Genomic DNA, 11,878 nt, shown 5'->3' with positions numbered 1-11,878 from the left:
CTGGTGACCCAACACAGAGAGAACAGGGAGGATGCAGCTGTCTCAGAAACGTACCTGTTAGCAGTGTGGCCCAGTGGGTTGAGCTGCTGCCTGTGGTACCAGCATCCCTGACGGACGCTGGTTCAAGGCCTGGCTGCTGCGCTTCTGACCCAGCGCTGCTACCTGTGGGTGAAGAGAGGACCTACTCCCACAGAGTTGCAGGTTCGCTGCTCTAGGCAGTGCATGTGCCAGGGGCTGGGAGCGTGGGTGGGATGACTGGTAACGGCTGGCCCACATCTGGGTGCTGGCCTGTATCCACAGCCCTGCGGTCTCCACTCGCCACATAAAGGGATGCCCTCAGGACCCCAGTGTGCCCAGCACTTGGCTGTTGACCCACGAGAGTGAGGCCTGAAGTCAGGCTCCTTTGTACCTGGAGCTAGGGGGCCAGAAATGATGGTGATCACCCTGCAGCCCTGGCCCCTGTGACTCTGCCTACCTCTGCTGCCTGTGCAGTGACCTCAGGGCCTTTGCCCACGCTGCCCTGCTGGCCTCTTCGTGGTGGCCACAGTCTCCCTTCAGGCAACTTTGGTGACAGGCTCTTTTGCAGCTCCACCCACCCGCTGGGAGGTAAGCTCCAAACGGCAGGTGCTGGCATCGGGCAGGGCTGTGCTCAGCAAGCAGGTCTCGACCCAAGGCCCTCCCGAGGCAAGGGCATCATTGGGCCTTTCAGGTTTGCGGTCAGCTGGAGTGCGGGGGAAGCCACCAAGGCCTGTCTGCACAGTTGCGGCCCGAATGGGAGGGTGCCAGGGTTTGCTGGGCGGCAGAGCTGGATGTTTTCAGTGAGAGACTGCTGAGGCCTCTGAGGGGTGCCAACAAGGGGCCCGAGGCAGGGTTACCCGTGTACACACAAATGCCAGTGTGTTCTCTAAAGAGGGGCCTTCCTCAATGGCCGCTTCCCACCTGCCACCCCCCCGCCCCATGTCGCTCGCCCACCCTGAGGCCTGCTGCACTGCTTTCCAAGTGTCCCTGTGCAGATCCCGCAGCTGGGCACCTCCCCCGTCAGGTCCTGAGCCCCCAGGAAGCTCCGTCTCCACCAGCAGTGAGGATAAACGAGGGACGAGTGTGGGGTGCACGGCTGCATGCCCGTGTGGGAGATCCAGCCCTACTTCGGCTTCCCACCGGGCTTCCTGCCGCAGGTGGCAGCCCCAGCGCTGGCGTCCCTGGGCAGAGCTCCGGGCTCCCAGCCAGCCGCCGGTGAGGGCATTCGAGGGGGTTGCAGAGGGGGCCTTGTCGCCGCCACTTGGCCTTTCAAATAAGCCAAGCCAGAAAACGCCGTCGTGCCTGCAGAGGCCCCGCGGAAACGCGCGTGGCGAAGCCTGGCGTTAGCGACACTGTGCGGCGGCGCATCTCACCTCGCCGAGTGGGGGTGTCGCTTGCGGCAGCGGCCGCCCTATCAGAGGCCGGGCCTGCAGCACCCCCGCCCGGCCTCTCGGGCCGCCGACACTCGCCCCTCGTCTTTGCAAGCACGCAGGTGCGGCGAGTCACCCCGACCTCCGCACCCGCGCGTCTCCCCGAAACGCGGCGCGCACGACCGATTCCCGTGAGAGAGCGGCTATGCGCAGAAATGGAGTCCCCGAGTGGCTCCTCGTTGCCATAGGCAACAGCGAGCCCCGCCTCTCGCACGCCGCGAGGAGACGGCGGCCATTGGCCCTACCGGCTGCCCGTCACGGCTGCCACTGCAGAGGCCGGGACGCCCGCCCCCGGAGCCGTAGGCCGGCTGGGGGCAAACTAGTTTGAGCTGCCCGGAGCCTGCGGCCGGCGCGGGCCGGGGCAGCCGGAGCGGGCGCGCCGGCAGAGGGCGCCCTCGAGGCCGCGCCGCCGGCCGCCTCCATCTCGTTGCGGCCTTCAGAGGACCAGCCGTCTGCAGCCTTGAGGAGCGAGGCCTGCCTGAGGTCGGCAGACGTCTCCACGTAGTTCCCCTGTGGGAGGTGTAAGGCGCCGGCCGGACGCAGGCCTTCGAGGGCCGGCTCGTCCCGCGTCCTAACGGCGGGAAGGGGCACCGAGAGCTGAGGAGGAAGGGCGAGCGAGGCCGCCCGAGGGCCCCTGTGGTCCAGCTTGAGGGCCCCACTGTGTCCTGGCCAGGCTTGGCTAGCGGGACCCCGTGCCGTGTCTAGCAGAACCAGCACCTGCCTGGCTGATAGTGCCCGAGACTTGGCTCTGGCGGCCATGTTCTGGAAGCTTCCACGGGGAGGGTTGTGGGGGGAGGAAGCCAGTACTTTCTGCCTCCACAAGAGTCACAGAAGACGTTGGAGTGGCTCAAGCTGGTCACAGCTGGGCCTAGTTGTGACCCTGGCCTTCTCAGAAAGTGATAAATGAAGAGTCTGCTTAGCCTCCTCGGACCTTGGCCCAGCCCTCTGGGCATGGCGGCCTTCATTCGGCAGCCATCTTGCCAGGCCAGTGGGGCTGGGACAGTCACTGTGGCGACCTGAGGGGCAGAAGGCCGCAGCCCGTGGAGAAATGGGTGCGCCTGGCCGTAAGAGCCGGGCTGAGGGGGAGAGCGGCGCCAGGGCAGCGGCCTGGACCGCGGGGCACCCAGCGCAAGCCTCGGCCCGGGGTGGGTGACCACCTGTCCGCACTGGCCCACGACACAACTTCCTGGGTGTGGGAGGAGCGCAGGGAGGAAGGAACTTGAAGCAAGCAAGCGTTGCTGAAGAGAGCAGTGAGGGGGCCCTGGGGCGGCGCGGGCCGTGAGCGCGCGTGGGAGCCGGGCCGAGACCGCACCGGGGCGCCCCGCGCCGCCTGCGTGGCTTTCTGACCCGGAAAGGCGGGTGCGCGGGGCGCAGCGGGGCCCCCGAGGCCGCCCCCGCGCCGCGCCGCCGTTGTGCCGCCGGGCGCTTAGCAACGGGCCGCGGGGGCGCGCGGGGCGCGGGCGCGGGGGCCGGGCGCGGGCTCCCGCGGCGCTGGCGGGCTCCCGCGGCTCCCACGCGCGCGCGGGCGGCGGGGGCGGGGCGCCGGCGGCCGGCGGGGATTTACAGCGCGCCAGAGGAAGTGCGGACGGGAGGGTGCGTGAGGGCGCCAGGGAGCGCGGCGCGGCGCGGCCGCCGCGTGCGCGAGCCGGGTTGCAGCCCAGCAGGGACTTTCCAGGCGGCGGCGGCGGCCGGCCCTTCCCCGCCCCCCGACATGGGGCCGCCCGGGGAGCAGGGCGCTGCGGGCCGCGGCGGAGGACGCGCCCGGCGCCCCTGAGCCGGCCGAGCGGGGTAAGGGGCCGCGTGGGGCGCGCCGGGGCGGGCGGGACGCGGCCGGGCCCACGCTGGGCACCGGGGCCGGGCCAGGGGCTGCCCGGCGCGGCGCAGGCCCGAGGCGGCCGGGCCGTCTAAGCCGAGCGCGGGGCTGGCCTCGCCCTCTGCCCCCAGCCCGGCTTCCTTCTGCCCCCCAAAACGCCGCAACTTCGGAAAACTTTGTGTGTGTGTGTGTGTGGGGGGGGCCGGCCGCGATGCGGGGGGGGTCGGGGTGCTGCAGCTTTTCAGGAAACGGGACACGAGGCCTCTGGGTGGCCGCGACCCCCGCGGGGCGCTGGGCAGTCAGCATCCCCGGTGGGGCCGGGCGAGGTGATTTTTAGGTAGTGAGGAACGCACTGAGCCAGTCTACGCCGGTGAACGTGCTCGCCCCGCACTGGTGTAGTTTTTTTTTTTTTTAAGTCATTATTTAAAAGTTCCCACTGAGTCATTCTTCTGCGGATGAATGACTGTTCCCAGGCGGGAGCTGCAGTGCTGGGAGGCCGGCGGGTGCCGGACCGAGTCCGGAGCTCTGCCTCCCCCTCGGTGGATTAAAGGTCCCCGTGCCCGCGAGGGGCCCGCCCCGGGGGTTGGCGTGTTCGCGGCCGGGGCCGGGCTGCTGATCCCGGCCGCTCTGCCACGTTTCCGCACGGTCACCCAGGGTGCAGACCCTGGGGGCGGATTCTGTACGCAACGTCCTCCAGCTTACACATGCAAAGGGCTCCGGTGCGCCGACGTGCCTAGAGATTTAAACAGCCTCGGCTAGGGGATGGTCGGGGCGGGAAATTATTTCCCCCTGGAGTCAGGTGTCTGGATGAGGGTGTGTGTGGTTCTTCATGCGTTTGGTTTTGTGCAGTCGTGAAGGCTGTATTGAGCAGTAGTGCTGTCGCCGCTTGTTAGTTGACATTCGCAGCGTACAGTGGAAAGAGGAGCCATCATGTCATTTTCCTGTTCCTCCCAGCACTTGGCTGTGAATACACGCCAGGGAAGCCTTGGAAATGTTTCCTGTTGTTTGTGTGTGGCTGAGATGCTGGCTTGAAGAGCTGACCGGGTGGGCCATCCGCTGGTCTTAGAATCTTCTCTCGTGTCTTTTCTGTCTTTGAAAAATGGCCTGTAAGAAGACTGCATCGCATGTAGGATGTCTGGCAACACGCAGCGCGGCCTCCCCCCATAAAATGTGTGTTTCTCTTTTCACTACATTATGACAGTGGAGACATTCATTAAAAATTATTCTAAGATGAAAAATTATTTTGACCAAAACAAAATGCAGCCTTATCAGTAGAAGCACTTGGAAATGTTGTATGAGGGGCCGCCTGCATGCTGGCATCACTGCCTAAGCTCCGACAAGCCAGGCTCAGGTGGGAGATGTGGGGTGTTTGGAGAGACGCCATCTGTTCCAGTCCTCCCGGCGGGAGCCGGGAAGGCCAGGGCAGGCCAGGGAGAACGCCAGCTTTTTCTGTTTCTTTTCCCCTTTCTTTTTGATATGCAAGTGAATTTTTCTGTGAGGGAAAATCATGATTGTATTTGGATGCTATCCATTCCTCTGGGTTTGGTAAGATGGCCTCGCCACCCCGGCTGTGGAGGCACTGCGCTGGGGCCGGCAGTGGTGGCCAGTTGGTCACTGGATTCCTGCCGACTGCTCTGTGGCTGCAGACAGTCCGTCCTTCAGCTGAGCCGTCCGAGTGCTGCTCGGGCACCTGTGCAAATCCAGAGGCACCCTTCCAGGCGTGCTGATGAGCCAAAATGGGGATGGTTTGTTACTTCCTTAAAGTGCTGCTTTATGCTGCTAAAGCTACACTACAAGAAAAATAGAACTATGCCTGTGGTGTTGCAAGTCAGAGCTGGTTCAGGCAAAGGAAATTGCCATCTCTCTCTCTCTCTCTCTCTCTCGTTGACCACGTCCAGCTGACGGTGCTGCCCACGGCAGGAGCCAGCTCCCCCAGTGGTCAGTGTGAGGCCTGCAAGCCCCGGGGCAGCGGCCTCGTTGGTCACCACGGAGAACAAGCAGTGGGTGCTCTTTTGAGTTGAAGGGGTTATGGTTATTGACTTGAACCACAGTAAGAAATTGAGAGGAGAGCCACCGAATGCGGACGAGGGGCTGAGGATGGAGCCCCGAGGGCCTGGAGAGGCAAAAACGGGAGGGGGCCTGCGGTCGGAGTCCAGCTGCAGGTCGTCGAGGAGTTGATGAAGGTAGGACCGTGTTCACTTGTTAACAGCCACTGGCTGTGATGTCGGCGTCTCTCATGGGTGCCAGTCCGCGTCCAGTCCAGCTCCCGCTAATGCTGCTGGGAAGGCGGGGGTGGGGATGGCCCAGCTGGTTAGGCCGTGAAGCTCCTGGCTTCTCTCTGCCCACCTGCCTTTGCCATCCTTGGGGAGGTGAACCAGCAGGTGGAAGGTCTCTAACTTTGCCTTTTGATAAGTAATAAACCTACCAGATTAAAACATCATAAGCAAATGTCCTTGTGTGAAACCCGTGGTTCACAATCAGCTTCACATTCAGAACGGCTCTCTCACTTTTACAAAGCCTGAGTGGCGGTCTGCGTTCTGCATAGCGCGCTTCCAGGGAGGCGGGCGCCAGACACAGCAGCAGCCTAGTACAAGGTGAGGCTTCTGCCATTAAGCAGAAAACCTTTTCTTAAATGTGAAGCTTGTTGTTGCCCTTGTAGGTAGCTTGGAGTAAGCTGGCAGGTAGTGGGACGTGACCAGAGCTGTGACTTTGTTTTGACTGGTCCAGCAATCCAGGTAGAATCCTTTCATTATTTTTGGTTTAATTTATTGATTGGAAAGGCAGAGTCAGAGCGAAGAAGATCTGCTGTCCGCTGGCTTATTTCCCTAGGGCTGGGGTCAGGCTGGAGCCAGGCACTCGCAGGTCTCGTGTGTGGGCACAGGAACCCAACTGCTTGGCCCGTCCTCCGCTCTCCCAGGCTTGTTAGCAGGGAGCTGGAGGGGAGGTGGAGCAGCCGAGGTTTGAACTGGCGCCCATGTGCGTCTGTGTAAAACCTTTAGTGCTGCTCTGGCCCTTTTAATACAACATCTCTACCCCCTAGCGTGGAATTTTTTTTTTTTTTTTTTTAAGATTTACTCATTTGTATTAGAAAGGTGGAGCAAATTTACAGAGATTAGGAGAGACAGAAAGATCTTCCATCCACTGGTTTGCTTCCCAAATGGCTACAGCAGCCGGTGCTGAGCTGATGTGAAGTTTGGAGTCAGGAGCTTCCTCCAGGTCTCCCACACAGGTGCAGGGTCCCAAGGCCTTGGGCCGTCCTCGACTGCTTTCCCAGGCCACAAGCAGGGAGCTGGATGGGAAGCAGAGCAGCTGGGACGTGAACCGTCACCTGCGGAGAGTCCTTGCGCTTGAAGAGGGAGGATTAAGCAATGCAGCCATCACCCTGGGCCCTGGGGTGGACCTCTCAGGCTGCATTCTGTATTCCTGGCTTGAGATAAGTGGACCCTGAGCTGTGACTTGGGAGTCTTCCTCCTTAATGTTGCATTCATGAGCCTGGGTTTGTGTAACACTCGTTAGGATACCAGGATGGAAAACACAGCAGCACTGTTTTTGTGTTTTTAATGTATTTTTTTTTTTTTTAAGATTTATTTATTTTTATTACAAAGTCAGACATACAGAGAGGAGGAGAGACAGAGAGGAAGATCTTCCGTCCGATGTCCCACTCCCAAAGTGAGCCGCAACGATCGGTGCTACGCCGATCCGAAACCAGGAACCTGGAACCTCTTCCAGGTCTCCCACATGGATGCAGAGTCCCAATGCATTGGGTCGTCCTCTCCTGCTTCCCCAGGCCACAAGCAGGGAGCTGGATGGGAAGTGGAGCTGCCGGGATTAGAACCGGCGCCCATATGGGATCCCGGGGCGTTCAAGGTGAGGACTTTAGCCGCAAGGCCATGCCGTCGGGCCCTTAATGTATTTTTATTTGAAAGTATTACATAGAAGGAGAGATGTAAAGAGCTCTTCCATCTTCTGGTTCACTCCCCAAATGGCCAACACGGCTGGAACAGAACTGGTCTGAAGCCAGGAGCCAGGAGCTTCTTCTGGTGTCCTGTATGGAACACCCATCTTTAAGGACATGATCTCCAAGAATCTGGGACCCCCGGCCCTTGTGCCTTCTGTGGCGCAAAGCCAGACACCGGCGGGTGACAGAGGGAGAAAAAACCAAAAACGAACGCGTCCTGCCCTTGGGGAGCTGGCACTCAGCTGAGTACGGTCCCCAAGAAGTCAGAATATGGCAGTCCAGGAGGGGAGCTGGCGGCTGGCGATGGTGGGAAGGCCTCCTGCAAAGGGGCCAGTTGGCTCTCTGGTCCCTCGGGCTGGGGGGATGGCAGGGAGAGGACCTGCCCTGCTGCTGTTCGCTTAGGTGAGGTGTAGCTCCTCACTGGGGTTTCCCGTGCTGTCCTCTGGCTGCAGGTCAGGCTCTGTGGGGGGATCGGGGCCAGTGGGCTCCCAGCTGGGCAGCAGCACATTCCTGTCCGTGCTGCTGCTCATAGGGGAAGGGTGTGTTAAAAGCTCCCACCCCAAAATGGCTGTGGTGTGATGCCCACAGCTGTTTGATTTTCAGGAAAAAATGTGGCCGCAGGGACATTTAGCTTGGTGCGTTCTGGCTGATTCTGACTGTAGTGTTTCGTTTCTCTTCCCATGGAGTTGGGTCACTTCTCGGCTGTGCTGCCATGACAGGTGTTGAGGCCTGCTGTCCTGCTGGTGCTCAGGTTTCTGTTGTGGTCCACCTGCTGAGTCTGTGCTACAGGCCACACGCCTGCTTATCTGAACCCTGACCTCTCTAGGTGCAGGGAAGGCCCACATGGACCACCCTAGGGGGACACTCTAGGCCAGCATTCCCTGCCCCCCATGTGCCAAGGCGTAAGGCCTCCTTGTGTCTAGACCCCCCCACGTTCAGGTGAGAGCAGGCGTGTGCAGATGCCCTGCCAAGGCTGTCCTGGTTGGGAGTGTGTGGTGGTAGCTGGCTGACCCTGAGTGGCCTTTCTGGCCTGGGTGCTCCCGGGGGCTCCCCTCTTCCAGGTCTGCTAACCTTGGCTTCAGGGCGCATTGTGTTGGGGGGTCAGGTGATGGAAAATGTCTTTTCTGAGTTAATTTTTTTTGCTTTTCACGACTTTAAGGCTGGCAGAACAAGGAAACTGGTTCTCTTGAGTCTTTCGTAGCCCACTGGAGCCCTGAAGTCACAGCTTTATGCTGAAAATGGAATTCTCTCCTGTTTGGATTGATGTGGCTTGTTGTTGGAAGTCGTCTTCAGGGTACTTTGACTGTTTAGGGTTCAGAAAACTGCTGAGGAGACTCCCTCTTGGTGGGCATAGGGACAAGCCCATCAAATTCTATGTAAAAATTGAATGTGAATTTTATGTTGTACTCACAACGTGTCTGATTGTTTTTGTGTAAACATACTTTGATGCCAGCCAGCCAGCCAGCTTTGCAGAAGTTGTATTGTGTTCATTCGAGGTGTCCCTGGGGCATCCTGTGTGCCCTTGAGGCTGCCTGTCCTCGCTTTGTGTAGCATGAGAGTATAGGGGAACAGTGTTTTTTTTGTTTAAGGATTTATTTGTTTTTATTGGAAAGGTACATCAGATTATTGGCAAGAAGTAAAGACAGAAAGATCTTTAGTCCACTGGTTCCCTCCTCCAGTGTCCGCAACGGCCAGAGCTGAGCCGATCTGAAGGCAGGAGCCAGGAGCTCTTCCGGGTCTCCCACACGGGTGCAGGGTCCCAATGCTTTGGGCTGTTCTCTGGTGCTTTCCCAGGCCACAAGCAGGGGGCTGGATGGGAAGTGGGGCTGCCGGAATTAGAACTGGCGCCCATGTTGGGTCCTGGTGCAGTGAAGGCGAGGAGTTTAGCCACTAGGCTACCGCACCGGGCCAACACAATGTGTCTTGCAGCCTGATTTTCGTGTAGTCTTTTGTGTTCAGCACTTGTGCCTGCATTGTGTCCTTCAGCAGCAGCATTCTGCCCGGTGTCCTCGGACAGCCTTTACCCCAGTGTTTCCCGTGTGGGACAGTCACAGCACTTTTGCTGGGTCTCCGCCTTGCCCCTGCATTTACATGGAAGCCAGTTGCCGGCATCTGTCCTTACAAGGCCTTTGTGAACCGGAGCTTGTTAGTGGTGGACAAGTCCCCGAGGCCTGTTCGCGCTGTAGAGAGCCATGGTTACAGCCAGCACCCTTTTAGTTTGAATGTAATTATGGCTGCACAGTGCTTTGGGAATAGGGCTCCTAGGGGAAGGCTTGCTGAGACTCTTGGTAGAATGCTTGGGAAGTCTGTGCTTAGTGTGCGGCTGGCACAAGTCAGCCATGGCCGGCCTGAGGTGTGGGCTTCTCCAGTGTCTACCGCGGGATGCTGAGGTCCCTGGGGTGGGGTGGGGTGCTTCTCCGTGTTCTTAGAGAGGCTGATCCTTCCAGGGAAGTGGTGGAGGCATGGTTACCAGGGCCTCCTGACTGTGCCCCCTGCTGGCTTCCTGAGCCTGGGCTGGGGGGCTGGGGGGCTGGGGTGAGTCCTGCAGGGGCTCTGCTGCCGAGAGGAGCACCCCTTGGGAGGAGGCGCTTTGCTAGGTGAGGTGAGGTGATGTGTGGGAGGAGTCGCCCTGGGTGGACTTTTGCCCCTTTGGCTGTGTTGACAAGGCGCTGTCCTTTCTGAATCAGCTTTCCCTGCTCTGAAAAGGCAGTGGAGGCGATCGGCGGCGACTGTCCTGACCTGCACTCCTGGAAGCAGGAAGAGAATCAGCCCTGAGTGCTGTGTGTGTGTGACGTTGGGGCAGCCACTGGCAGCAGGGTCTGCTGGGTAGCCCGGCCCTCGAGAGTGCCCTTCTGGGAGGAGAGGCGGCGTTAGAGCAAGGGATGGACCTGGAACCTGAAGCATGATATAGTTGTACCAAAGGGAGCAACTATATTCAGGTAATCTCTGCAGTTTAGTCAATTTGAGCTCATACTGTGGTACTTTATTTTCTCTAATTTTTGTGTTAATTTTTTTAATTTTTAATTTTTATTGGAAAGTCAGATATACAGAGAGAAGGAGAGACAGAGAGGAAGGTCTTCCATCTGTTGATTCCTCCCCAAGTGGCCGCAACAGCTGGAGCTGAGCCGATCTGAAGCCAGGAGCCCGGAGCCTCTTCTGGGTCTCCCAGGTGGGTGCACGGTCCCAAGGCTTTGGGCCATCCTCAACTGCTTTCCCAGGCCACAGGCAGGGAGCTGGATGGGAAGTGGGGCTGCCGGGACTGGAACCAGCGCCCATATGGGATTCCTGTGCATCCAAGGCGAGGACTTTAACCACTACGCTATCGCACCAGGCCCTATTTACTTCTATTTTTAAGGCAGAGTTTAGAGAGAGAGCTTCTGCATGCTGGTTCATTCCCCAAGTGGCTTCAATGGCCAGAGCCGAGCCAGTCTGAAGCCATGAGCCAAGAGCTTCCTGGTCTCCCACGTGAGTTCATGGGTCTGCTTTCTTACAGTTCAAAGGGAGCTGGAAAGTAAATTAAAAAAAACAAACAAACAAAAAGAGGGAGCTGGAGTAGAAGTGGAGCAGCTGGGACTTGAACTGGTGCCCTTAGGATGCTGGTGCCTCAGGCGGAGGCTTAGCGTGCTCTGCTGCAGTATCAACTCCAAGGATTTATTATTGGGGTTGGTGCCGTTGTGTGCTGGGTTAAGCCGCTGCCTGTAGTACTGGCATGTTATGTAGGTACCTGTTGAAGTCCTGGCTCCCTGCTGGTGCTGCTGGGACAACAGCAGAGGATGGTCCAAGGCCTTGGGCCTTTGCTCCTGGCGTCTGGCTTTGACCTGGCCCAGTCCTGGCCCCTGGAGCCTGAGGGGCAGGAAGGGTTTCCCTGTCTCTGTAACTCTTCACTAACTTGGAAGACGCCCATGCCCTGAGAGAGTGTCCGCTAGCTCTGGGTCAGGAGAAGGGCGTCGGATTGTAGTCCACTCTTGTTCTTATTGAGGCCAGATTCGTCTAAGAGCTATTTTCAGTAAGTAGTTCAGTAATATTTGGTATAATCACCAACTTTAGTTTCAGACTTTTTCTTCTTGTGCCTATTGAATAATCATTCCATTTTTCCCTCTGTAGCCCTCTTTGTGCTTTTTTTTAAATATATTTTTTATTTTGAATTTTGAATTATGTGGTACAATTTCATATAGGCGAGGATTCCCCCCAAACTCCCACCCCTGGCAGGTTTTCCCCATTCTGCTGCAGTGGTGCGGTCCTTCAGATCAGTGTCTTATTCAAGCGGGCCCCGGCACTGTTAGCACAGTGTCGCAGTCCAACGTCCCCTTGTCTACACATGTCCAACGGTTTTGTTGGGAATCCGTCTTTCGTCTGGAAGCAGGAATGCCTTTCCATTATACCCCCACATCTGGATATGGGAACCCCAGTACTCCATCACTATACATTTCCATAAATGAGAAGCCATGTAACCAGGTCAACAACTGGTATGAGTTAGAACAGCCACAACAACAGCAAATTACAGCACCATGCAAAAACGTGCCACTGAGTAACCAGCACATGAGTGATAGAAAGGAAACACAAAAGTCTCTTGGGAAAAAGTCCCTGGTAACTTTGGATCTGCTTTGTGTCTCTGTGAATTTGCCTATTCTAGAAATATTTTAGAAGAGGGATCAAATA

The 11,878-nt window shown here is 58.3% G+C and overlaps 1 protein-coding gene across 5 annotated transcripts in view; it reads left to right on the top strand.

The window, feature by feature from the left end:
• The first annotated feature begins 1,684 nt into the window (after window positions 1-1,684).
• The window catches only part of TRAF3 (TNF receptor associated factor 3), a 97,489-nt gene continuing 87,295 nt past the window's right edge, over window positions 1,685-11,878 (top strand). Inside the window, exon 1 of one of the 5 annotated variants that reach the window (XM_058655488.1) lies at window positions 1,685-1,931. The gene's annotated coding sequence lies outside the window, so the exon portion shown is untranslated. Of the gene's footprint in view, window positions 1,932-3,073; window positions 3,237-5,791; window positions 5,856-5,920; window positions 5,997-11,878 lie in introns of those variants that run through there. The other 4 variants (XM_058655484.1, XM_058655485.1, XM_058655487.1 and 1 more) reach the window with 4 other exon arrangements.

The sequence above is a fragment of the Ochotona princeps genome, chromosome 26, assembly GCF_030435755.1.
Source record: "Ochotona princeps isolate mOchPri1 chromosome 26, mOchPri1.hap1, whole genome shotgun sequence".
NCBI lineage: Eukaryota > Metazoa > Chordata > Mammalia > Lagomorpha > Ochotonidae > Ochotona > Ochotona princeps.
This window is presented reverse-complemented; position numbering and strand designations above follow the sequence as displayed.